The 24,561-nt window shown below is 38.2% G+C and overlaps 1 protein-coding gene across 5 annotated transcripts in view; it reads right to left on the bottom strand.

The window, feature by feature from the left end:
* TFEC (transcription factor EC) overlaps positions 1-24,561 on the bottom strand; it is a 789,619-nt gene that overhangs the window by 464,981 nt on the left and 300,077 nt on the right. The gene's annotated exons all lie outside the window — the stretch shown is intronic.

The following is a 24,561-nucleotide window of genomic DNA, read 5'->3' as shown; positions in this document are numbered from 1 at the left end:
GCCTTGTGGAGAATAGAACACAGTTTTCATCAGTGACGGTCAATTTTTTTCAAATTTAGATTTTTTCTAAAGCAGAACTAGAGAACTATTTATTGTTCTGAGTTGTACAATTCAAGGGACCACTTTGACAACGTATAGCACAGTAGTTTTAGAGAAGGATTTTACAGTGAAACCTTTAATGACTATTTTTGGACCATCTGGCTGGGATCAAACCCGACATAGGCAAAGGTCCTAGAATCAACGATGCAGACAAGCAAACAGTAAGTAAGAACACAAGTTCTTGCCTAACTCCTGTACGCCTCAAGCAAGCATAGCCTTCTTGCCAAGCTGGTCACTGGGGCCTGCTGCATAGCAATTAGTACTCCAGAGTACCTGCCGCTTAGTGCAGACACACCAGCCCCTGTTTATCCTGCAAGAGTAGCATTTCTGCTCCTTTCCAAGCAAATCTGATATCTTACAAAGAAAAGAGTAAACCATTCACATCACCCCCAAAGGAAGTTCAAGAACTAGCATCACAATTTACATTACTGACCATTGGATGTATGGTGGCAACTCCATGAAGGGATCCTCATACCCAGAGGGTCCAGGCAAGACAATATGCTATGGATAACAAAGTGTTTGCCTGCACTGGTCTGTGCCATGGTACAAAAAGGAAACTAGTCTGATTATGCTCAGTCAAAACTTGGTAACAATGTCTTCCACAGTATTCTCTCTCTAGACTCTTTGCCAAAGAGGTGGATGTTACCAGGTCTTCCTTAGGAGTATATCAGATGCATTGGGTAAAATGGCTCCCTGTTAGAGAAGGAAAACGGGGTAGGAAAAGTGAAGATCCATGAATCACATTCTGTACAGAACTCAATGCCGATCTGTTCATAAGACTGAGATGGTTTGACTTCTAGAAGTTGTTAGCAAACATCCTAAGGTGGTCTCAGAGGCAACTGCCAGAAATTGTGTTTTCCTCAGGACATAGTAATTGAGCTCATTTACTTGAAAGCTTGCATTCTCTCCTTTGGTTTCACTGATTATACTGAAGAATTCCAGAAACTATTCCCCAGGAATTCTCCAACTATTAATAGTCACCACAACTATGGTTTGAAAGCTCAAAGCAAACCTTAGCAACCCCAAAGATACCACCAAGAGTTTGCTGAAAGAACATCTCTGTATAGCGTCTGCAATAAAACAGCTCCTTACTATCTTGGACGCAAACTTTGCCTAGTCCAAATTAATCAAATGCCAATTTCAGAGTTACCACAAAAACAATTATCATCCAAGTGGCACTATGAGTTGTCATCAGCTCAGAAGTTACTATTAAATCTTAAATTTTCCTAATTAAATGAGGAATGCAGTGGACATGAACTTGGGCAAACTCCGGGAGGTGGTGAGGGATGGGGAGGTCTGGTGTGCTGCAGTCCAGAGGGTCACAGAGAGTCAGATATGACTGGGTGAATGAACAACAACAGTGAGACTTATTCTTCACAGAATCCACGAATAGGGCTGCATTTTGTAGATGTATTAAATTATATAATCAAAAAATCTTGCATAAATAACTACTGATGATTTAATGAAATCAGTTACATGAATGGGAGAAAATTATAAGTGTAAAATCAAAAATTTCTATGCTCTTTCTAAAGTCACCAATATTACTGTTATTCGCCTTACCTAAGACAACATGTATATAGTTGAAAATAATTACCCTCCTGCTAAGGCCAAGCAAGAATTTTAAGCTATTTAACAGGTCTTGTTTTAGTTATGAGGGTAATCACTTTTTCACCTATAGGAGTAAAGTTTTCTGTGGCTCTGACCTCAGAGCCATAAATATAAAATAAATCTGGCATCTGGAAAGCACAGTAGTGTTCCATGTCTGGTGTCTGGGCCATACCCACCACAAACGAAATCAGAACCACTGGTGGTGGCAAGGGGGAGGACTGGACATGGAAATGCTTCTGAAAGTTCCCCAGGTGAGTCTACTGTGCAGCCAGGTTTATGAATCACTGTGGTGGATGAATAGCACTGTGTTAAACACAGTAATGGAAATAAGCAACTAGAAACCTTTCCTTTCCCCTAAGGAATTTGCCTTGAAGGAACAATACAGTATATCTTATGGCTACCTACTCACTGCACCCTTCCTTGAAACATCACCCATAAGCTGTCACATGAATGGGCTTAGGCAACTGTCTATACCAAAAAATCACTGCTGCTCCTGCTAACCACACTGATTAAATGAAGATCTGCATATAGAGTTCAAGGTAAGAAAACTAAATCTCTGGAAGTTTGGAATTAAGATCCCCAAAGTCTAACTCAGCCATTTGTGGGTAGCTGAGCTGAAAAAAAAAAAAACTGAAATAAGGCAGGAAAATTTGGCAGAGGGAAAAGAGAAGAGTATGAAAGTAAATATTCCTGGGAAAGAGTCAGAGGGGTAATATGATCCTGATAACAGGAGAGAGAGAGCCATTTAGCCTTCAGACAGGTTCCATTGCATACCCTGCAGGGCCTGCTGTAGGTTTATAATACCTTCTCCTTGTTTTAGGCTAGTTGTATGAGTCTCTGCTTCTTGTTGGATTCCCACATGATTTGTGAACCCTCAACATCCTTCTTTTTTCTCGAGAAAACAGTAAGAACTGTAAGATGGGAAGTAAAGGGTCCTGGAGTGGACTGGGAGGCTTTACAGATGATGTGGGAACTGAACTGGGATCTAGAAGATGGAGGGAAAAAGAGAGCTCACTCCAGGTGAGAGAAAGAGCAAGCACAAATCCATAGAAGCAGAAATGCACCAAAGAAGGCACCTATGTTTAGGAAGAGGAACACAGGAAAAATAATTTAGCTTGGTGAGGATGAACCTGATTAAAGGGCAGACATAATAATTCAATGGTCTTCTATTTCTTGGTTTCTCCTGCATGTTAAAAAAAATCCTAATGCTCAATACTTCTAAATAAATGCTTTTTAAATGCTTAAATACATCCCATTCTATCTCACTATTCTAGGGGAAACACTCTCATAATAACAACCAAAAATAAATAAATAAACAAATGAAAAGCACTGTAGAAAGAAACAGACAATGCTTGCCAGTTTCTGTTAAAAAAAAGTTTATTTTTTACATATTAGTGGACCCTTATAGCCTGTTTTATCTTCTGTATACTTTGACAAAAGTGGGTTATTTTGAGACAATGTTTTACTTCTATTACCAAAGTAATTCTTTTTTAACAAAATTTTAAACTTAGTTGCATGTTTATACACATGGGCTTCCCTTGTGGCTCAGCTGGTAAAGAATCCACCTGCAGCTGGAGACCTGGGTTCGATCCCTGGGTTGGGAGGATCACCTGGAGAAGGGAAAGGCTACCCACTCCACTATTCTGGCCTGGAGAATTTCATGGAGAGTCCAGGGGGTCGCAAAGAGTTGGACACAACTGAGCAACTTTCACTTTCACTATTATATACATGACTAGACTATGACATGGCCATAGTCTATAATCATTATTGATGACAGGAAATAGTGAATTTTAGTATTAACTATGGGTTTTCCTGGTGGCTCAGATGGTGAAGAATCTTCCTGCAATGCAAGAAACCTGGTTTCTATCCCTGGGTTGGGAAGATCCCCTAGAGAAAGGAATAGCTACCCACTCCAGTATTCTTGCCTGGAAAATTCCATGGACAGAGGAGCCTGGTGGGCTACAGTTTATTAGTTTGCAAAGAGTCAGACAAGACAGAGCAACTAACACTTTTACTTTTAGTATTAACTATAAGGACTTCCTTGGTGGCTCAGTGGTAAAGAACCTGCCTGCCAATGCAGGAGAGGCAGATTGGATTGATGAGTTGGGAGGATGCCCTGGAGAAAGAAATGGCAGTCCACTCCAATATTCATGCCTGGGAAATCCCATGGACAGCGGAGCCTGCTGCTGCTGCTGCGGCTGCTGCTGTTAAGTCACTTCAGTCGTGTCTGACTCTGTGCGACCCCATAGATGGCAGCCCACCAGGCTTCCCCATCCCTGGGATTCTCCAGGCAAGAACACTGGAGTGGGTTGCCATTGCCTTCGTGACAGAGGAGCCTAGTGGACTATAATCCATGGGACTTCAAAAGAATCGAACTTAGCAAATAAACAACAACAACATAACTTAAAAGCATTTTGGATAATATATGGGCTTCCTTGGTGGTGCAGATGGTAAAGAATCTTCTTGCAATGGAGGAGACCTGGGTTTGTTCCCTGGGTGGGGAAGATCCTCTGGAGAAGGGAATGGCAACCCACTCCAGTATTCTTGCCTGGATAATATTGGTTAAATGCTGAGAATTCAGCAGTGGTATTTACCATCAGCTGTAAATAATGAGAGTAAGGTTCTAATTATTAAGAGATCTTTTTCAATCCAAGCACTTTCCCATCAGTTATGTAGATCTGGAGTCAATGTGTTAAGCCACAGTAAGGCTGGCAATCAGCCAATAAGCATCACAGTGCCAGCCCCGACCTGAGCTGTACCCATAGCCCGGAGTGACTCTCACCAGATCATTCCCAGTGATCTTCTCACTGAAGTATCTACATTCAGTATCTTCTATATATACGAAACATGTCTTTAGGTTAAAGATTGCCCAAGCTGGACAGGTTGGGCAATATAGTTACTTGTTGGCCTAAAGGGGAACAGTGAATTTGCTTTAAAAAAAAAAATTTTTTTTTCCAGCTCATATCTCCATTGCTCTACTAAAATGACTTTTTAAAGTCTCCATTGCTCTACTAAAATGACTTTTTAAAGTCTTGCATTCTTTTTTCTTAGAATGTAGGCAGGAGCGGCCTGTGCAAACCCTGCCTGCTCCATACGTCAAGCAGTGTTTGTATATATTTCAGCGTATCCAAGCAAGGCCTTTTTAACTTTCCATCCTATGAACGGAGCTGTACTTTCCTGAACAGCAGCCAGGAAAAAACTTGGAGATTTGGCAGGAAGACTGTGGGAAGCCTGGTGCAACACCAGGCTGAGATCTGGAGCAGAGGCTTTCTACAAAGGCAGAGGAGCGAAACACCTCTCTTTGTTTAGCTCTACGTATGAGTACAAATGGAGACCCCAGATTGCAATCAGGCCCTATTGTATAAACATGGGGTTTCCATGCCATACAGCATTTTTGGCACTAAGTACCTTATTATTTTTCAGCTGGAAAACCAATTAGCATTCTTTTTATATCTGAGTGTTAATACTTGGGACTTAGAGCGATTTTTTGGCCAGCAGCCCACATGGCTGTAGTCTCTTGGGCAATGCCTGACAAATTAAGATAAAACTGTTACTTCATGTTTTCCTACAAAGAGAAAACAAAAACTGTTTCCTGTTCTTATTAATTGGATGAAGTCAATTTCCACATTTAACAAATAAAAAGGTAGGCATAATCAGGGTGTCAACCTATGGTTCTTATCTCTCCCCAAGTGGGTTCCTCTGCAGGAATGTGAGAATGTAAGAACTGTCAGGTTCTGACCAACCTCTCCTTCTCATGGAAAAAAATCTCCATGGTCAACAGAGACCTCTGTCCAGTGGATAGCCTGTGGCCACCACACGGTCACCCTTTGACCTCTATGGCAATTTTTTCCCCACAAGTTTGAGCAATGGGATTTACCTGGAGAGAACTATTAGGAGATTCCAGTCCTGACAAGTGAATTAGTCATAACAGTCAAGAGGGCACTGCCCAGTTTGAAAGAAATAAACAAAGCCAAAAATTTCCCTATCTTGAAAGCAGAGCAAAGAAAAGTTCACACTCAAGGAATGCAGCTTATGATTAGAGAAAGCCATATCTGGGCTGCTGTCTCAGAATATCTGAGCATGTGGGAGAACAGGAAAAGAGGTTGAAATTGTTGTGAGAGGTGCCCATCCCGTAAAGTATTCCCTTATGATAAACAAGCCTTGCCATGGTGACAAGACTAATGCCACGAGTTAGAGGAATGTGGCCCTCCAGTGAGCAGACCACGTTTGGGAAAATCTCCAGGATGATGCAAAATATTTAGAAGGGAAGTGGTAAAACAAACAGAAGGGGAACTGCAATCTGACTGCAGTTTGAAGACAAAAATGCATTGGACACAAAAAATAGTTTGTGCGTAGTTACAACAGTGCTTTTGTGTTCTTGGTACTAAATGTACATCTTTGCTAGAAATGGCCTGAGGGGCCTGCTGCTTCCCTTAAAGACTTTCTTTGTAAACAGCGGGTGGTGGCATCCAAAAAAAAAAAAAAAAAAATAGATACACTTGAAAGACTTCTTTAAAGAATTTGTATAGAATATTTGCTTTGCAACAAATGCTATTCCAGAGCTATATTACTTAACAAGAGGGCTATTAAGTAATTTCTAAGTTATATGGAAATTAACTATCTTATTACTAAATATCTGCTATCAACAGCAGAAAATGATCACCTAATAATTTAAGGGAGTAACTAGAAAATGTCCAGTTTTGCACAGGTAAAGAAGTATTAGAATTGAGGTTCTAGATACCAGACATCACACATTCCACACAACGGGTGACCATACATTCCCATTTGCCAAGGCAGTCTCAGTTTACTCCAATTATCTAGGTTTAGTTACTAATAGTGCCCCTTTCGCTCACAACAGTGGTTTGGATAACAAATAATTTAGTGACCAAACTCCTATGGAGACCAAGAGTCTTCAGTCTATCATGGATATCAGTCTGATGCTTTACCAATCTTAGAACCTAAAAGAATGTATATAAGAAGCAGGGGAAAGGAGAGTTTCTGTCATCTTGCAAAGAGGAATTCTCAGTAGCTTGGCTTCACCTAAAAGAAGCACATAAGGACCATGAACAAACTCATTCTGGGAGAAAGGAGAGAAAATATCCCACCCATAGAGCCCCCCTGAGGCAACTTTCAGAAGTAACTAGGAGCTTCTCACTAGATTACATACCAACCTCCAAACAAGTGTTTCTTTATCAAATCCTAGAAGGCAGGCAGTCATTTCAAAACCAGACATGCATGCTGCCTCTCTTTCTGCCCTGCAGGCTAGAATGTATCACTTAGATGTTCCAAATCAGAAAGTGTTCAGCCATTTCCATACCACCAGGAGCTACACTGCTGGTCTGCAGCTATTTGGATCAAATGGAAAAGCTTTGATCTCTTTTACATCTAAGTTTAACTATGGCTTGGGCCCAAAAGGTGGGATAATTTTGGCAACTTCCCCTGTACACTTTTATCTGAAGATAAAAGGAACACTTGGAAGCATAAACAGAAGGTGTATTTCTGTAGGCCCAAGAGCCACCACATCAAACAAACAAAACTATAGGCATTTATGCTGAATATTAGCTCTGTTTCATCAGCTCTATTCCACTCCCTCATTCACTGACAGCCAATAGGATCATTTCCTTACACTGAAAACATATAAAGGTAATATAACATTAAAGAACTTAGGAAAAAAAGAACATTTCCATCATAGTGATTTTCATTTTTACATTACAATTTTTAAAATAGAAAAACACATTTCTTTTTTTTTTTTAGCATTCTTTTTTTTTTTAAGTTTTATTTTATTTTATTTTATTTTTAATTTTAAAATCTTTAATTCTTACATGCATTCCCAAACATGAACCCCCCTCCCACCTCCCTCCCCATAACATCTTTCTGGGTCATCCCCATGCACCAGCCCCAAGCATGCTGCATCCTGCGTCAGACATAGACTGGCGATTCAATTCACATGATAGTATACATGTTAGAATGTCATTCTCCCAAATCATCCCACCCTCTCCCTCTCCCTCTGAGTCCAAAAGTCCGTTATACACATCTGTGTCTCTTTCCCTGTCTTGCATACAGGGTCGTCATTGCCATCTTCCTAAATTCCATATATATGTGTTAGTATACTGTATTGGTGTTTTTCTTTCTGGCTTACTTCACTCTGTATAATCGGCTCCAGTTTCATCCATCTCATCAGAACTGATTCAAATGAATTCTTTTTAACGGCTGAGTAATACTCCATTGTGTATATGTACCACAGCTTTCTTATCCATTCATCTGCTGATGGACATCTAGGTTGTTTCCATGTCCTGGCTATTATAAACAGTGCTGCGATGAACATTGGGGTACATGTGTCTCTTTCAATTCTGGTTTCCTCGGTGTGTATGCCCAGAAGTGGGATTGCTGGGTCATAAGGTAGTTCTATTTGCAATTTTTTAAGGAATCTCCACACTGTTCTCCATAGTGGCTGTACTAGTTTGCATTCCCACCAACAGTGTAGGAGGGTTCCCTTTTCTCCACACCCTCTCCAGCATAACTTAAGAAAACACATTTCTTAAGTTATTATATTATTATAATTTATATTAATTTATTATAATGGCCTTAGATTCAGGAGTCCAAGGTCCTTGTGTACGTTATACAAATATCTGGGTGATAGGAGAGGTTGGAGCAGTCATTCTGCTAACCTCCTGTATCTCAAGGTTCTGGGCTTTAATCAGGAATTTAGAGCTTGATAAACTCAGTTAAAATGGAACGTGGGTCCCCATGGGAAACCAGTTTGGATCTCCAGAGAGGAATTATGACTTTCCAATGACCTTTGCACAATGCATATTTATTATTCATTTGAGGGCTAAATGAAAGTGATTCACTGGCTCAGGGAGTTTAAGGACCTATTTGATCTTATAGGTGAAGCTATAGTCCAGGAGGAGGCCTGGTGAGCTGCAGTCCATGGGATCACAGAGTCAGACACGACTTGGCGACTGAACAATAACATAGTCCATTCAAGCATAAGTTAAGGTAGAGTGGAGTTCTAAAAGTGGAGAGATGTCTCCTTATAGGGAAATACATCTGAGTGAACAGAGACAAGTCTAGCTGGATGCAAATCAGATAGGCTCTGAGCAAAGGTATAGAGCACATTATTGCCAAAGTAGTGCTCTTGCTAAGAACAAAAAATCACCAAATTGGGAGGAGAGATTTATGACTTTTCCTTGCTAACATCTAATGAAAAGTGAGCTTCTTGAAGGGCTCTTAGGACACACAGGGCTTGACTAAGAGAATATGACATGGTTTAAACATAGCAACTTGGCCCTCTCTAGAGTGATTCGTCAAATGGAGATAAAACAACCAGGCTAGTGATGGACAGAGATGATGGATGGTTACATGGCAGAGTTTATGGGTTAAAAAGGGCTTCCCCGGTGGCTCAGTGGTAAAGAATCTGCCTGAAATGCAAGAGACCAGAGTTTGATCCCTGGGTCAGGAAGAATCCCTGAAGAAGGAAATGGCAACCCATTCCAATATTCTTGCCTGGGAAATCCCATGGATGGAAGAGCCTGGCATGCTACAGACCAAAGGTTTGCAAGTGTTGGACGAGATTACTTCTTAATCCAAACCATGGATTAAAAGGTACTAATACAAAGAATTTAAATAATAATGAGTCATTTTTTGTGGGTCATCAGATAGCAGCACAATACTCATTTGTTTGCTGAAAAAATATTTATTAATTTTTATTCTTTTGAATGAAATTATCTTTTTGTTTTCTTATATTTGTTGGCTTAAGAGTTGGGAGAATAGTACCACCCTATTTGAGTTTTCAGTGGTAAAGTTTTCCCAGGTTTCTGGACAAGGGGATGTGACTCAAGCGTGAGAAATGTGACATTTCCATTAACATTTCCTGGCCATCTCGGAAATGAGGACTCCATGCAAAACTTGAGTTGGATTAGATCATATCTAAAACCCCTTCCAGAAACACAATTTTGCATAACAAGAATCTGAACATTCTTAAAGAATTTCCTTTTATGTCCATTTCAACATGCTCCAGAAAAGGAAAATTGGTAGCAAAGCCAGAGGTCAAGAGGAAATATAATTAGAGAAAAGTCCAAACCACAACAGTGACAGACATGTGATTCTCAAATGCTCCTTGAAGCAGTTATCTATCATGTGAAAAAGAGTTTGCGCCACTAGGCATGATCTTCCTTGAATACTCCTCTTTGATTAAAAAAAAAAATGTTTTCAGTTAAGAAACACGTGAATATATTCTCACAGTAGAAGAATCAATCCATACAAAAGCATATGAAATTTAAAAAAAATAAACACAAAGTATTTGTGTATATATATAGGTCATATACGGAGAAGGCAATGGCACCCCACTCCAGTACTCTTGCCTGGAAAATCCCATGGACAGAGGAGCCTGGTAGGTTGCAGTCCATGGGGTCGCTACTAGTCAGACACGACTGAGCGACTTCACTTTCACTTTTCACTTTCATGCATTGGAGAAGGAAATGGCAACCCACTCTATAGTGTTCTTGCCTGGAGAATCCCAGGGACGAGGGAGCCTGGTGGGCTGCCGTCCACTGGGTCACACAGAGTCGGACACGACAGAAGCGACTTAGCAGCAGCAGCAGCATAGGTCATATACATTTATACATGATTCTATTATACTATGTCAATTTGTTTTCACCTGGGTCTTAAAGAATTTTCTACTTTAATATATACAGATATTACTCTTTTTTATAATAATAAAATGTTCTGTAAGTTTACTACTATCTTCTTTGTTGATGATATTGTTTCTATTATTTGCTATTATAAAAGACAATATTCTTATAAATGTACTTTACTATGAGTGAGTATTTCTGTGGGACAGATTCACAGAAATAGACTGCAAGGTCAGGGAATAGGTTTAGTTTAAATTCTGATAAATACTGTCTAATTTATATATGCTGAGCATCGTATGTATGCCACATGCGTTTCTTTTGCAAAGGGTATTTTATATCCTTTGTCTGCGTTCTATCTGGTTCTTTGTGTTTTGCATACTCATATGGAGGCACCCTTTATATACTGCAAATCTTTTGTACATGTTGCAAATGTTTCCACTAGTTTGTAGCATATAATTTAACTTCATTTTCAAATTGCTATCTCACAGAAGGTTTTTATTTATACATTTATACAATTTCTTTTATGGTATATAAATTTTATCCATTACTTAGGAAAACTTTCCTACTTCTCAGAGTTATAATTTTTCTATATCCTCTTCAAATACTTTTATAATTTGTTCTCAACACTTACTCTAATTAGGCTCTCCAAAATGTACCTTTGTTTATGATATGAACTACAAGTTTAATATTTCCCCCCAAAGGAGAATCAACTGTCATAATGTGATTAACTGAGAAGCTCTGAACATTTTTACTGATTAGAGATGACATCTTTACTATAAACTTTATTCCTCATTTTTCATCCTATTTTTTCTATTAATAGTGTTTGCCTATTCCTAGGCCAAAATGCCTTGTATTATATTCTGATTATTAGTAGTGGAGCAAATCCCATGATTCTCTTTTTCAAAAATGTAACTTCCTAAGTGTTGCTGTTCTTTCTTTCATATATGTTTGAGAACCAGTTCATCAACATCTTTACAATGTTGAGTTTTCCCACTGAGAAATATGGAATAATGTTTTACTTATGTAGATTTTTAAATACCTTTCTCATAAAAATCTTTCACATTTCCTATTTACGTCTAAGTATAAAATAGATTTTGTTGCTGTTATTAATGAGATATCCCTTTTATTATTACGTTTTCTGGGGCTTCCCTGGTGGCTCAGTGGTAAAGAATCCATCTGCCAACCAGGAAACACAGGTTCGATCCCTAGGTCAGGAAGATCCCCTGGAGAGGAAAATAGCAACCATTCCAGTCTTCTTTCCTGAGAAATTCCATGGTCAGAGAAGACTAACATGCTACAGTCTATGGGGTTGCAAAAGAGTCAGACAACTCAGTGACTAAACAACAATAACATTAGGAAAGTTATTGATTTTTGTATAGTGACATCTGTATCTGATCACCTTACTATACTCAAAGTACTCTCTTATTTTTCTTATTATCGTCTATTTTCTTGGAAGAAAACTATATATTTCTCAAACCAGTTGTTGTGATTTTAGTAAGACTTCAAACTCATGTTTTTTAAGATCAACCAATCAAAGTCGTCCTTTGAGAATGTTATAGACTAAATGTCTGTGCTCATCTCCCACAAATCATATTTGAAGTTTTAACAACCAATGTGATGATATTTGAAGATAGAGTGTTAAAAGAGTAACTAGGGTTAAATGAGGTTGTGAGGATAGAGCCCTCATAATAGAATTAGTGGTTTTATAAGAATAGGAAGACAGAGAGAGAGACCTTTTGTTCTTCCCAGTGTGTGCACCATGGAAATAACACACGAAGACACAGCAAGAAGGTGGCCATTTACAAGCAAGAACACTGCTCTCACAGAACCCAACCAGGCTGGACCATGCTGGCACCATGATCTCAGACTTCCAGCCTTCAGAATTGTGAGAAAGTAAACTTCCATTGTTTAAGCCATTGAATATACAGTATTTTTTTCATGGTAGCCCAAGCTGACTAAGACATAAAGTTGATGGTATTCTAGGCATACTGGGAGTATTACTGGGACCCCATAAGAAAGCATTTAACTCTTGTTTGTGAAATTTACAGATTTTATGCTTTGAAATTATGGTTTGCTTGCTTGTTTTGGATTGTATGGTTTAGATCAAATACTATATCTTTTCCTAGTAGGCTTATCCTACTTGTCTCCAATATATATATATAAATATTTTCAAATTTAATAGCTGTTTTCAATTTCTAATACTTGTCAATGGGTCCCACTGGAACTTACAATCAAGAATGTATAATTTATAAAAGGAAGGCCCTCTTAAAACTGAATAAATAAGAACAAGGAAATATTTTCAGCTTCACTGCTACACAGCTGATTTCTATTCATAGCTGGCCTGAGTCCCAGTCTTCCATAGAAGGTTTGCTTCCCTGGCATATGGAAACACCGCAGCGGCAGACTTCCTCTGAGTAGCCTAGCCCTAAAGTTTGCAAGGCCATATTTCCTGTGAGAAGGAATTCCCGTGGCTGAAATCCTTGCTAACTTCCTTTTTCAAAACTGCTTGCTTCATACAGGGCCCTGCTTTCTCTGGTTCTGCAGGTCCAAAAGGATGTAGAAAAATTAAAATAACTTTTGGTTGATCATGTCTCTCCATTTGCTTTGTTACAAACTAAGGGCTCATTTCCTTCACTAAGTTTGTATATAATGGATCCATATTGGTTTACAGATACAGATGATAAGATGTCACATTCTATCCTTATTTACCAGTTGGTGTTAGATAGGTCTGCTCCCTCAGCACCCTGGACTGACTGATTGTGGCTCCCTAGAGCACTGTTTTGTTTTCTTTTTAAAAATTTTTTATTAAAATATAATTGATTTACAATGTTGTGTTAGTTTCAGATGTATAGCAAAATGATTCATATATATAGATAGATAGAGAGATAGATTAGTCTCCATTATAGGTTATTACAAGATATTGAACATAGTTCCCCGTGCTTTACAGTAGATTCTTGTTGGTTATGTACTCTATATATAGTAGTATGTATATTTTATTCACAAACTCCTAATTTATCCCTCCCACCCCAATGTTGAGCATCTTTTCAATGTGCTTATCAGAGCCATGATCAATGAGTAATGTCTGTCATGAGTTTGGGAGGAAAAAAAGGTGGGATGCCTGCCAAGCATTTCTCACCTTTGAATATAACTGGCTTTTTGTTTCTTAGTTATATAACCTTGGAAGTTTTATTAATTTGTAGATATCATATGAATAAAAGGAAATATATTGCTTAATTTTTTAAAAACTTGGATCACAATTAAGTGCTTTTAAGACTAGGAAGCTTTAACATAAAACATTGAGTATATTAATATATAACCTAAGTGAAGTTAAACCAAAATACACATTCCATATACATACTATTACATAATACTGATTTTCCTCACTATCAATAATAAGTAGTAGCACGGAGAAGGCAATGGCACCCCACTCCAGTACTCTTGCCTGGAAAATCCCATGGACAGAGGAGCCTGGTGGGCTGCAGTCCATGGGGTCGCTAAGAGTCGGACATGACTGAGCAACTTCACTTTTCACCTTTCACTTTCATGCATTGGAGAAGAAAATGGCAACCCACTCCAGTGTTCTTGCCTGGAGAATCCCAGGGACGGGGGAGCCTGATGAGCTGCCGTCTATGGGATTGCACAGAGTTGGACACGACTGAAGTGACTTAGCAGCAGCAGCAGCAGCATGATAGTAATACTAATAGCTGCAACTTTCAAAATCCAAGTTGGTATTATGTTGAATTGCATATAAAATTATCAATAAAGAATGAAACAGATATTTTCAGATAAAAGTAGTATACTTTACTTTCACAACTCAGATACTTTACTTTCACTGCCAGGAGGATAAAGGTTGAGGAAATAATACAAATATTGTTGCTTTTTTTTAAACCAAAGATAAGCTTTATGTCTTGTGAAATGCAGCGATTAATATACAACCAAAGAGGTAGACTTTGCAAAATATTTGAGAAGCATTCAAAAAAATAGTGATGTGCAGCTCTAGGTTTTGGGGGTTCACAAGCCTATCCTTCATAGTGGGATTATCTGGAAAGTCTAATAGTGACTAAGTTTGTAAAAAAAAAAATTGAAGTGTTCAGCTATGGTTTGGGATATTACAACATAAGAACTCAAAACACTATTTTTCTATATTCACATATTTATAATATTTTACCTTTTTTACAAGCAAGGAATGATTGCTTCTAACAACCCGCTACTATGATTCAACTTGCCTATTACATTAGAAACATTGTGTAAGCAAAGAGAAAGACTAGAGATAGAATGGGAAAGACTAGAGATTGCCTCAAGAAAATTGGAGACATCAAGGGAACATTTCATGCAAGGATGGGCACAGTAAAAGGACAGGAAATATATGGGCCTAACAGAAGAAGAGATTAAGAAGAGATGGCAAGAATATACAGAAGAACTATAAAAAAAGGTCTTAATCACCCAGATAATCACAATGGTATAGTCATTCATCTAGAGCCAGACATCCCGGAGTGTGAAGTCAAGTGAGCCTTAGGAAGCATTACTATGAACAAAGCTAGAAGAGGTGATGGAATTTTGGCTGAGCTATTTCAAAGCATAAAAGATAATGCTGTTAAACTGCTGCACTCAAAATGTCAGCAAATTTGGAAAACTCAGCAGTACCCTTAGGACTGGAAAAGGTCAGTTTTCATGCCAATCCCAAAGAAGGGCAATGCCAAAGAATGTTCAAACCACTGTACAATTGTGCTCATTTCACATGCCAGCAAAGTAATGCTCAAAATCCCTCAAGCTAGGGAATTCCAACAAAACATCTACTTCTGTTTCATGGACTATGCTAAATCCTTTGACTGTGTGGATCACAACAAACTATGGAAAATTCTTGAAAAGATGGGAATATCAGATCACCTTACTTGTTTCCTGAGAAACCTGTATGCAGGTCAAGAAGCAATAGTTAGAACAAGTCATGGAATAATGGACTGGTTCGAAATTAGGAAAGGAGTGTGACAGGCTGTATATTGTCACTTTGCTTATTTAACTTATGTGCAGAGCACATCGTGCAAAATGCCAACTGGACAAATTACAAGCTGGAATCAAGGTTGTTGGATGAAATATCAACAACCTCAGATATGCAAATAATACCACTCTAATGGCAGAAAGTGAAGAGGAACTAAAGAGCCTCTTGATGAAGGTGAAAGAGAATGAAAAAGCTGGCTTAAAACCCAACTTTCAAAAAGCTAAGATTATGGCATCCAGTCCCATCACTTCATGGCAAATAGAAGGGGAAAAAGTGGAAACAGTGACAAATTTTATTTTCTTGGGCTCCACTAACAATGACCGCATCCATGAAATTAAAAGATGCTAGCTCCTTGAAAGAAAAACTATGACAAACCTGTGAGCTGTGTTGTGCTTGGCTGCTCAGCTGTGTCCGACTCTTTGCAACTCCATGGACTGGAGCTCCACCCTCCAGGCTCCTCTGTCCGTGGGATTCTCTAGGAAAGAATACTGGAGTAGGTTGCCATGCCCTCCTCCATCCAGGGATTGAACCCAGATCTCCCACACCACAGGTGGATTCTTTACCATCTGTGTCACCAGGGAAGCCTGATGACAAACCTAGACAGCATATTAAAACAGAGACATCACTTCGCCGACAAAGATCCACATAGTCAAAGCTATGATTTTTCCAGTAGTCATGTACAGATGCGAGAGTTGGACCATAAAGAAGGCTGAGCACTGAAGAACTAATGCTTTCAAATTGTGGTGCTAGAAAAGATTCGTGAGAGTCCCTTGGACAGCAAAGATATCAAACCAGTCAATCCTAAAGGAAATCAATCCTAAATATCTACTAAAAGGACTGAAGCTCCAATACTTTGGCCACCTGATGTGAAGAGCCAACTCATTGGAAAAGACCCGGATGATGGGAAAGATTGAAGGCAAGAGGAGAAGGGGGCAGCAGAGAATGAGATAGTTAGATAGCATCACTGACTCACTGAACAAAGTTTGAGCAAACTTCGGGAGATAGTGAAGGACAGGGAAGCCTGGTGTGCTGCAGTCCATAGGGTCACAAAGAGTTGGACACGACTGAGCAGCTGAGCACAGAAAATGCACTCAGTGTGTCACAGTCATTCTGTCCAAGAAACTGCCTTGTGGGACAGGGATAGTTGGCATTTGATTGAGGATGGTTCCTTAAAGATAATCCAAGCTGCAATGGCATTTTATTAAATCCTACAAATAGCATTATATTCTGCTTCAATGTAGTAACATATCAAAACCCAGGCTGCTTTTTTAAAGAACTTCTATTGATGCTGAAAAGCTTAAAGATGTCTCTCACTGATGACAGAATGATACTAATAAGAAGAGTTTTAACACTAGCAAGAGTTACAGTATGTCAAGCTATTTAAGGGATCATATTATAGTTCTCATTTTTTGAGATTCAATAGGGTTGGCATTGAGTAACTCTTTCCCATTTCGTTACCTGGTAAACTGCCTTTTCTTTCTCTCCTTCCCCCAAATTTCCTCTTCCTTGCAGCCTTCCCATATTCTCCCAGGCAATTATTAGTTCCCTTCTCTCTGAAGCAAAAGCACATGGAATGCCACTTTAGCAGCATCTGTCACACTGTGTCACTATTATTTATTTCATATCTGTCCTCACTGGAGTGCAGTAACTGGGTATTAGTTATCTTTGTAACTTCAATGGCCCTAACACAGGAAACCATCAAGTTTTGTCTTAAAATGTCAATGCAATAGCTTCTTTACATTCTTTCAAATTAATTAATATGAGTCACAATATTTAATTATATTAAATATTAAATAAAGACAGATTAACAGTTCATATCCCTGTGACCAAAAATGCAAGCCATATGAACACACTACACACTGAATTAGGCCCCCATCCCTCATCTGAAACTTCTGGAGATAGCCATATTCATAATTCAGAGTTTTAAATAAATTTCAGAGTATGATGCATATAAACTGCACATTATTTGATATTTCCACCATGTTTGGTTGAGCATCCCCCCAAAAACACATTAACATTCTTATAGCATAAGTATGAATATTCACCTTCAAGGAGAGTAAGTAAAGACACAATGACCTCATCAATTCAGAATAGGTTTGCCACCAACTGAGTTTGCCATAAGTTTGTCTACCAAACTTATGCCACAAACTTATGAAAAATGTTTTGATTTTCAGAACTTTATATATTTAGATTTTGGAACTAAAATCAATAAAGGATTATGGACATGGATAATAAAATCTATTTGAAGTGAAGTGAAGTCACTCAGTCATGTCCAACTCTTTGCAACCCTGTGGATTGTAGCCTGGGAGTGGGTTACCATTTCCTTCTCCAGGGGATCTTCCTGACCCAGGGGTCGAACCCAGGTCTCTCGCATTGGAGGCAGACGCCTTAACCTCTGAGACACCAGGGAAGTCCATCTATTTGGGGTTTCATGAAGTCTCCCACTCTAAATGTACTCCAAATTGGATTTGGAACAAATTATTATTTCTTACAAAAATACAGAATAAAATAACAGAATAACAGAATAACAGTAACAGAATAAAATATCCTTCATATCTGTCATTAGAATTTTAGTTCATTTCTGAAATCTTTATTCCTATAAAAATTAATAAATTTTATTAGTTTGAAAAATGAAACTTGGCAAAAAAACAAATTATTGCAAAGCTTCTGTGTAATGATCTGACTAAATGAAATACAATAAGAGGGCTTTCTCACTGTAATCATTTAGAAAACTACAATTAACTCATAAGGCAAAATATTAATTATAGATATTAGATATTACATATTGTGATCTGATGAGTTCTCAATATTTATACTAAAGAGAATTTTTATAATGAGTCTACATTTTAAAATGTAGGTTTTAATTATTTAATTTTAGTATGTCATGCCAATAGATCAGGAGACACTCGCCACTGAAAAGATAGTTGGTTATAACTATGGGTCCCAAGAAGAGGGGCCATACCACACCATATAAGGCCACATGGGAAAGCATTAGCGTTAGTGAGGCAGAAGGAACAAACAGAAAATGGGAGCAAGAGCCTTTATTGTGGTTTCCAAGGGGAAGAAACAAGCAAGGCACGTAAACAGGCTCAGAATTGGCTGGTTTGAATAATTTCAGCAAGCTCTGGAGTAAAGGGACTGTCTATTGCAGTCTCATATCCAACCCTGAATTGATTAGGTCAGGTAGATGGTGGCCCAGAGTGTGAAAGCCCTTTAAAGCAGGTGGTTGGTGAATGGGCTCTGAACTGATTGGTTTGCATGTGAAAGGCACACTTTCAAATGAGTTTTTTGCTATCTCTAGGAATTAACTAGCCCTGGGAGGGACAGGGGCTTCCCCAGTAGTTCAGTGGTAAAAAATCCGCCTGCAATGCAGGTGCCACAGGAGACATCGGTTCGATCCCTGGATCGGGAAAATCCCCCTGGAAGAGGAATCCATTCCAGTATTCTTGCTTGGAGAATCCTGTGGACAGAGGAGCCTGGCGGGCTACTGTCCATAGGGTCTCAAAGAGTTGGACATGACTGAAGCAACTTAGCACACATGCATGGGAGGGACAGTTCCTCCACGGTCAGTAAGGTCCTAAGAGGGCAAAGCATCAAACACAGAAACTAGAAACTTAGCATCCTGAGCTGTCAGAATAAGCCTCTGAAAGGAGGCATTATGCCCTCAATTAGTCTGAATTTAAGACTACGTGTAATAAATTTTAATATTTTTAATACAATTGAATTGTATATTTTTATGCACTTTAGAAAGTTTGGACTTGATATCTTCTGAGGTTGGCAAGCAATCAAAATTTCTTTTAAAATTTGTATGTGACATATTAAAAATATATCCTATGAAGAAATTTATGAACAAGATATAAAGTAGATTTCTGAATTACAGTTTTCCATTTATTCCCTTAAAACTGTTTATTGGGTACCTACAATATGTCCAGAAGTCTTTACTGAAAAATACCAGGTAAAACAAAGTATAAAGTATGACTGCTGCTGCTGCTGCTGCTAAGTCGCTTCAGTCGTGTCCGACTCTGTGCGACCCCACAGACGGCAGCCCATCAGGCTCTGCCCTCCCTGGGATTCTCCAGGCAAGAACACTGGAGTGGGTGGCCATTTCCTTCTCCACTAGTTTGATGATTTTGTACTTTCTCAGGTAACTTGATTTTTTACATTTCATTTAACAAAACATCAATTAGTATCTTGAACAGATTCAACTATTTCTAAATGCAATTATTTCAAAATCTAATAATAAGATATGTATTATAAAACTATGAACAAACTGTGCTAACCTTTGCTATTATGAAAGCAGGGTTTAAAAATTAATTGCCACCCTTTTGGCACAAAATAGATGTAGCAGGGACACCATTTTGATTCTGTGGTCAGAAAGGTCACAGCTGTCCTTAGCTTTGTTCCTGCTGGTGGACTAAGGCTTCATGTGTCCTTGGCTTTAGCCTTTGCATTCCCAGTGTGAGATAGCCCGTGACCAGTGATAGGAAGCAAATAAAGCAGCACCCCTCCCCCTATTTGCGTTCCTCCCTTCCTTTGCTTTGCTTTTCTTCCTTCTTTAGTATAATATACTAGTAGAATAATCTCTCTATGCTATCTCTGTTCCAGACTGGTAATAATAATTATTTTTGCAAATATCATAAAACCCTAGGTCTAGGAAAGAGCTTAAAAGGGTATCTAACTTATCCTTTTATTTACATACTTGATTAATATAAATTATATGCTAGTGCATGTAGTTCAAAAAAGCAGCTTCTGTGGCAAGGTTTTTACAACAATAATAGTGTCAATTCTTTACAGAAATTATCAGTTCATCACAAGTGCCTCCATAGCCTTGTCATAAAAGCTCTCCAAATAACAAGTTTCTGTGAAACATTATCCCAGTTACATTAGGGACTATTTTTTAAGCAATCTATCTCAATCATAAATAAGCTTTCTATTTAGTTTTTTAATAATTCAGCTTCTGAATAGATACCCATAGCACTTGCTCTTTGATAGCATGTTCACTATTAAATGACTTGTATATCATTGCAACAACAAAATTCAATAATTTTTTGTAATACTAGTGCTTTCTCTGAGATATTTTGGCATATAATATAGCTTCGAAATGTGACAAAAATTCCAATAAAGATTATCTCCCTGATTATCTGAGGTTCCTGACTAGACTGAGATGAGAAGACTGACCTCAATGTTCTTAGTTTCACTTTCTAAAAATATTTTCTTTCAGTTTCTTACTAAAGGAGTTGGATAGGCTGTGTTTTTATGTTACAGCCTAGATGCTTCCTGAGGCCTCAGGACGTTGAAGGCCCCATCAGTTTTCATTTCTGGCTCTTCTACGGGGCTACCTTCTATCCATCCCCTGTACAGCATGTCACCTTTTGATTGCTCATCACTAACTCTTAGGATCAAATTCAGATCTTTAGTGAAACTTCCAGTGTCCTGCCTGACATGGTCCCCACTTATCTTCCCTAGGATACCTTCCACCACTTGGTCTCACATTCTGTGTTCCAGACACTCTGAGAGTCTTTCCATTTCCCCAACACTCCATGTTTTCCCTTACCTTTATGCCTTTTATATATTTTGTTACTCTGGCTCGAAAAAAAAAATCAGAATTCTAATTTCTATACCATAGAAATGATTCTACTTCCCCAAATAAGGCTGTGAAAATACAAGGATCAAATATTATGCCTTGTCCATCCATCCATTATACAACTATTAGCCTATCAACACCATTAGAAGTCTATGGAGGTATAGATTCTGGTATTAGCTAGAGGAGAGACATCATAGAACCATTTAATAATCATTTCTTTCCCCAAGCAGCTCAGACTTTTGAGAAAGGATATAATATTTGAGGGGTGGGGGAGAAAATCCACAAATATTTATGTAAAACATTTAAACCACTGGAAAATAAAAATAAGTGGAATTTAGATTATTATAGAGTGCAAGTACGAGGTAAAGAAGGGAAAAGGCTGAAAGAATCAATAGAGTAGGGTCAGAAGAGTTGACTGGAGCCAACTGTGTGGGCACTAAGGGTTGTGAGTGAGCATCTGTGATAAGGAGATGGGAAAGAAGAGTTCAAATAAGGGGAAAAAATTGGAAGACTCAAAGTTTTAAGTGGGTAATTTATACACAAGGGTCAATAAACTCAAGTGTGACTAGAGTTATATAAGATAGTTTTACATTTCAAACTTTACTTAATTCAATGTATATTAGAAAATTAAAAGATCTGAATGTAAGACCAAATACTATAAAACTCCTAGAGGAGAACATAAGCAGGACACTCTTTGATGGATAATTGAATCAATATCTTTTAGCTCAATATCCTAGAGTAATGAAAATAAAAACAAAAAATAAACATATAGAGCCTATTTAAGCAAATAATTTTGCACAGCAAAGGAAGCCATAAACAACATGAAAAGACAAGTTACTGAATGGGAGAAAATGCAACTGACAAAGGATTAATCTCCAAAATATACTAATAGCTCATACAACTCAATATTTAAACAAAAATTTTCAAATGGACAGATCTAAATAGACATTTCTCCAGAGGACATACAGATGGACAAAAGGCACATGAAAAGATGCTCAGCATCACTAATTATTGGCAAAATGCAAATCAAAACTATAATCAGGTTATCACTTCCCACTAGTAAGAATGGCCATCATCAAAGAGTCTACAAATAATAAATGCTGGAGAGTGTATAGAGAAAAGGGAGCTCTCCTATACTGGGTGGTGGGAATGTAAATTGATGCAGTCACTATGAAGAACAGTATGAAGGCCCCTTTAAAAACTAAAAATAGAGCTACCGTATTATCCAGCAATCCCACTCCTGGGCATATATCCAGAGAAAATCATAATTTGAAAAGATACATTCACCCCAGTGTTCATTGAAGTACTATTTACAATAGTCAAGACATGGAAACAAATATCCATCAATAGATGAATGGAAAAAGAAGATGTCATGTACACATAAACACACACAATGAACCATTACTCAGCCATAAAAAAGAATGAAATAATCCTATCTGCAGCAACATGGATGGACCTAGAGATTATCATACTGAGTGAAACAAGTCAGACAGAGAAAGACAAACATCATATGATAGCACTTACATGTGGAATCTGAAAAGAAAGGAGACAAATGAATTTATTTACAAAACAGAAACAGACTCACAGACATAGAAAACAAATTTATGGTTGCCAAAAGGGAAAGACAAGAGGGAGAGATAAATTAGGAAATTGGGAGTAACATATACACATTACTATACATAAAATCATTAAAACAATAAGGATCTACTGTATAATGCAGAGAACTATACTCAAAATTTTTAATAACTTATATAGACATTGAACAGACTGGTTCCAAATAGGAAAAGGAGTATGTCAAGGCTGTATATTGTCACCCTGCTTATTTAACTTATATGCAGAGTATATCATGAGAAACACTGGGCTGGAGGAAGCACAAGCTGGAATCAAGATTGCCAGGAGAAATATCAATCACCTCAGATATGCAGATGATACCACCCTTAGGCAGAAAGTGAAGAGGAACTAAAAGGTTTCTTGATGAAAGTGAAAGAGGAGAGTGAAAAAGTTGGCTTAAAGCTCAACATTCAGTAAACGAAGATCATGGCATCCTGTCCCATCACTTCATGGGAAATAGATGGGGAAACAGTGAGAAACAGTGTCAGACTTTATTTTTGGGGGCTCCAAAATCACTGCAGATGGTGACTGCAGCCATGAAATGAAAAGACGCTTACTCCTTGGAAGAAAAGTTATGACCAACCTAGATAGCATATTCAAAAGCAGAGACATTACTTTGCCAACAAAGGTCCGTCTAGTCAAGGCTATGGTTTTTCCTGTGGTCATGTATGAATGTGAGAGTTGGACTGTGAAGAAAGCTGAGCACCAAAGAATTGATGCTTTTGAACTGTGGTGTTGGAAAAGACTCTTCAGAGTCCCTTGGACTGCAAGGAGATCTAACCAGTTCATTTTGAAGGAGATCAGCCCTGGGATTTCTTTGGAAGGAATGATGCTAAAGCTGAAACTCCAGTATTTTGGCCACCTCATGCAAAGAGGTGACTCATTGGAAAAGACTCTGATGCTGGGAGGGATTAAGGGCAGGAGGAGAAGGGGACGACAGAGGATGAGATGGCTGGATGGCATCATGGACTCAATGGACGTGAGTCTGAGTGAACTCCGGGAGTTGGTGATGAACAGGGAGGCCTGGCGTGCTGCGTTTCATGAGGTTGCAAAGAATTAGACACGACTGAGCGACTGAACTGAAATGACTGAACTGATGGGTAAAGAATCTGGGAAAACATACATACACATATACACACTATATATTTATATATATATTAACACACACATATATATTAATATATACATATATATGAATCAGTTTGCTGTACATCTGAAATTAATACATTATGAATCAATCATATCACTAAAATTAAAAATTAAAATAAAATATGAGGACATTAACTTTGCAATTGTACAAATATTATCAGACAAATGTTATAAGAGGTAGTGAGCTTATTTAAATTAGAAATATGCCATCCCAGCTATGGAGCTGATTTAAATAAAGTCACTATAAAACTAACAGGAAAGGAGGAACAGAGATAAAACAACAATCATGAAGGCCCTACTGAAATGACTGAATATTGGGGCTTTCTGGACTAGAGCAGTAGACCTTGTCTATAGACTATGGATGATAAAATGAGAAAGAAGGAAAGAGAATATACACCTATGTTTATTTGGTGTTGATTTCTTAGTTTCCAAGCAGGAAAAAATAGAATATGTATTTTTATGTGAAATAATTTTTGTGGCAAGATACATATAATCAGTCAATGTGGGAGAAGCTGAGTAAAGGGAGGGGCCGTGAAGTTGCTAGAACCATGAGGCATATTCTTCTACAAATGAACAGAAAGGAGAAAACTGTATATGGTGAATAAATCATACAACACTTAGAAATCAGAGTAGTGGCCAAGTGTTCTGCAAGATGGTGCTTTTCTTCAGAGTAGCTAGGAAATTAGGGAGGGGATACACAATAGAAAGCTGTTGTTTCAGTAAAATACATCTCTTGAATTGAGCACATCCAAAGCACTCCTCTGTCAACCACTGGAGAAAAGCACAAGATGACAAATAGGTTGAGATCAGGGAGCCATAAGTTTCAAGGAAGAAGCAAAGAATTTTAATGCAGTAAGTCATGAAAATAAAGGCAAGAATTC

The sequence above is a fragment of the Ovis aries genome, chromosome 4, assembly GCF_016772045.2.
Source record: "Ovis aries strain OAR_USU_Benz2616 breed Rambouillet chromosome 4, ARS-UI_Ramb_v3.0, whole genome shotgun sequence".
NCBI classification, from domain to species: Eukaryota; Metazoa; Chordata; class Mammalia; order Artiodactyla; family Bovidae; genus Ovis; species Ovis aries.
Note: the sequence above shows the minus strand (reverse complement) of the source record. Positions and strands in the feature narration are given on the sequence as shown.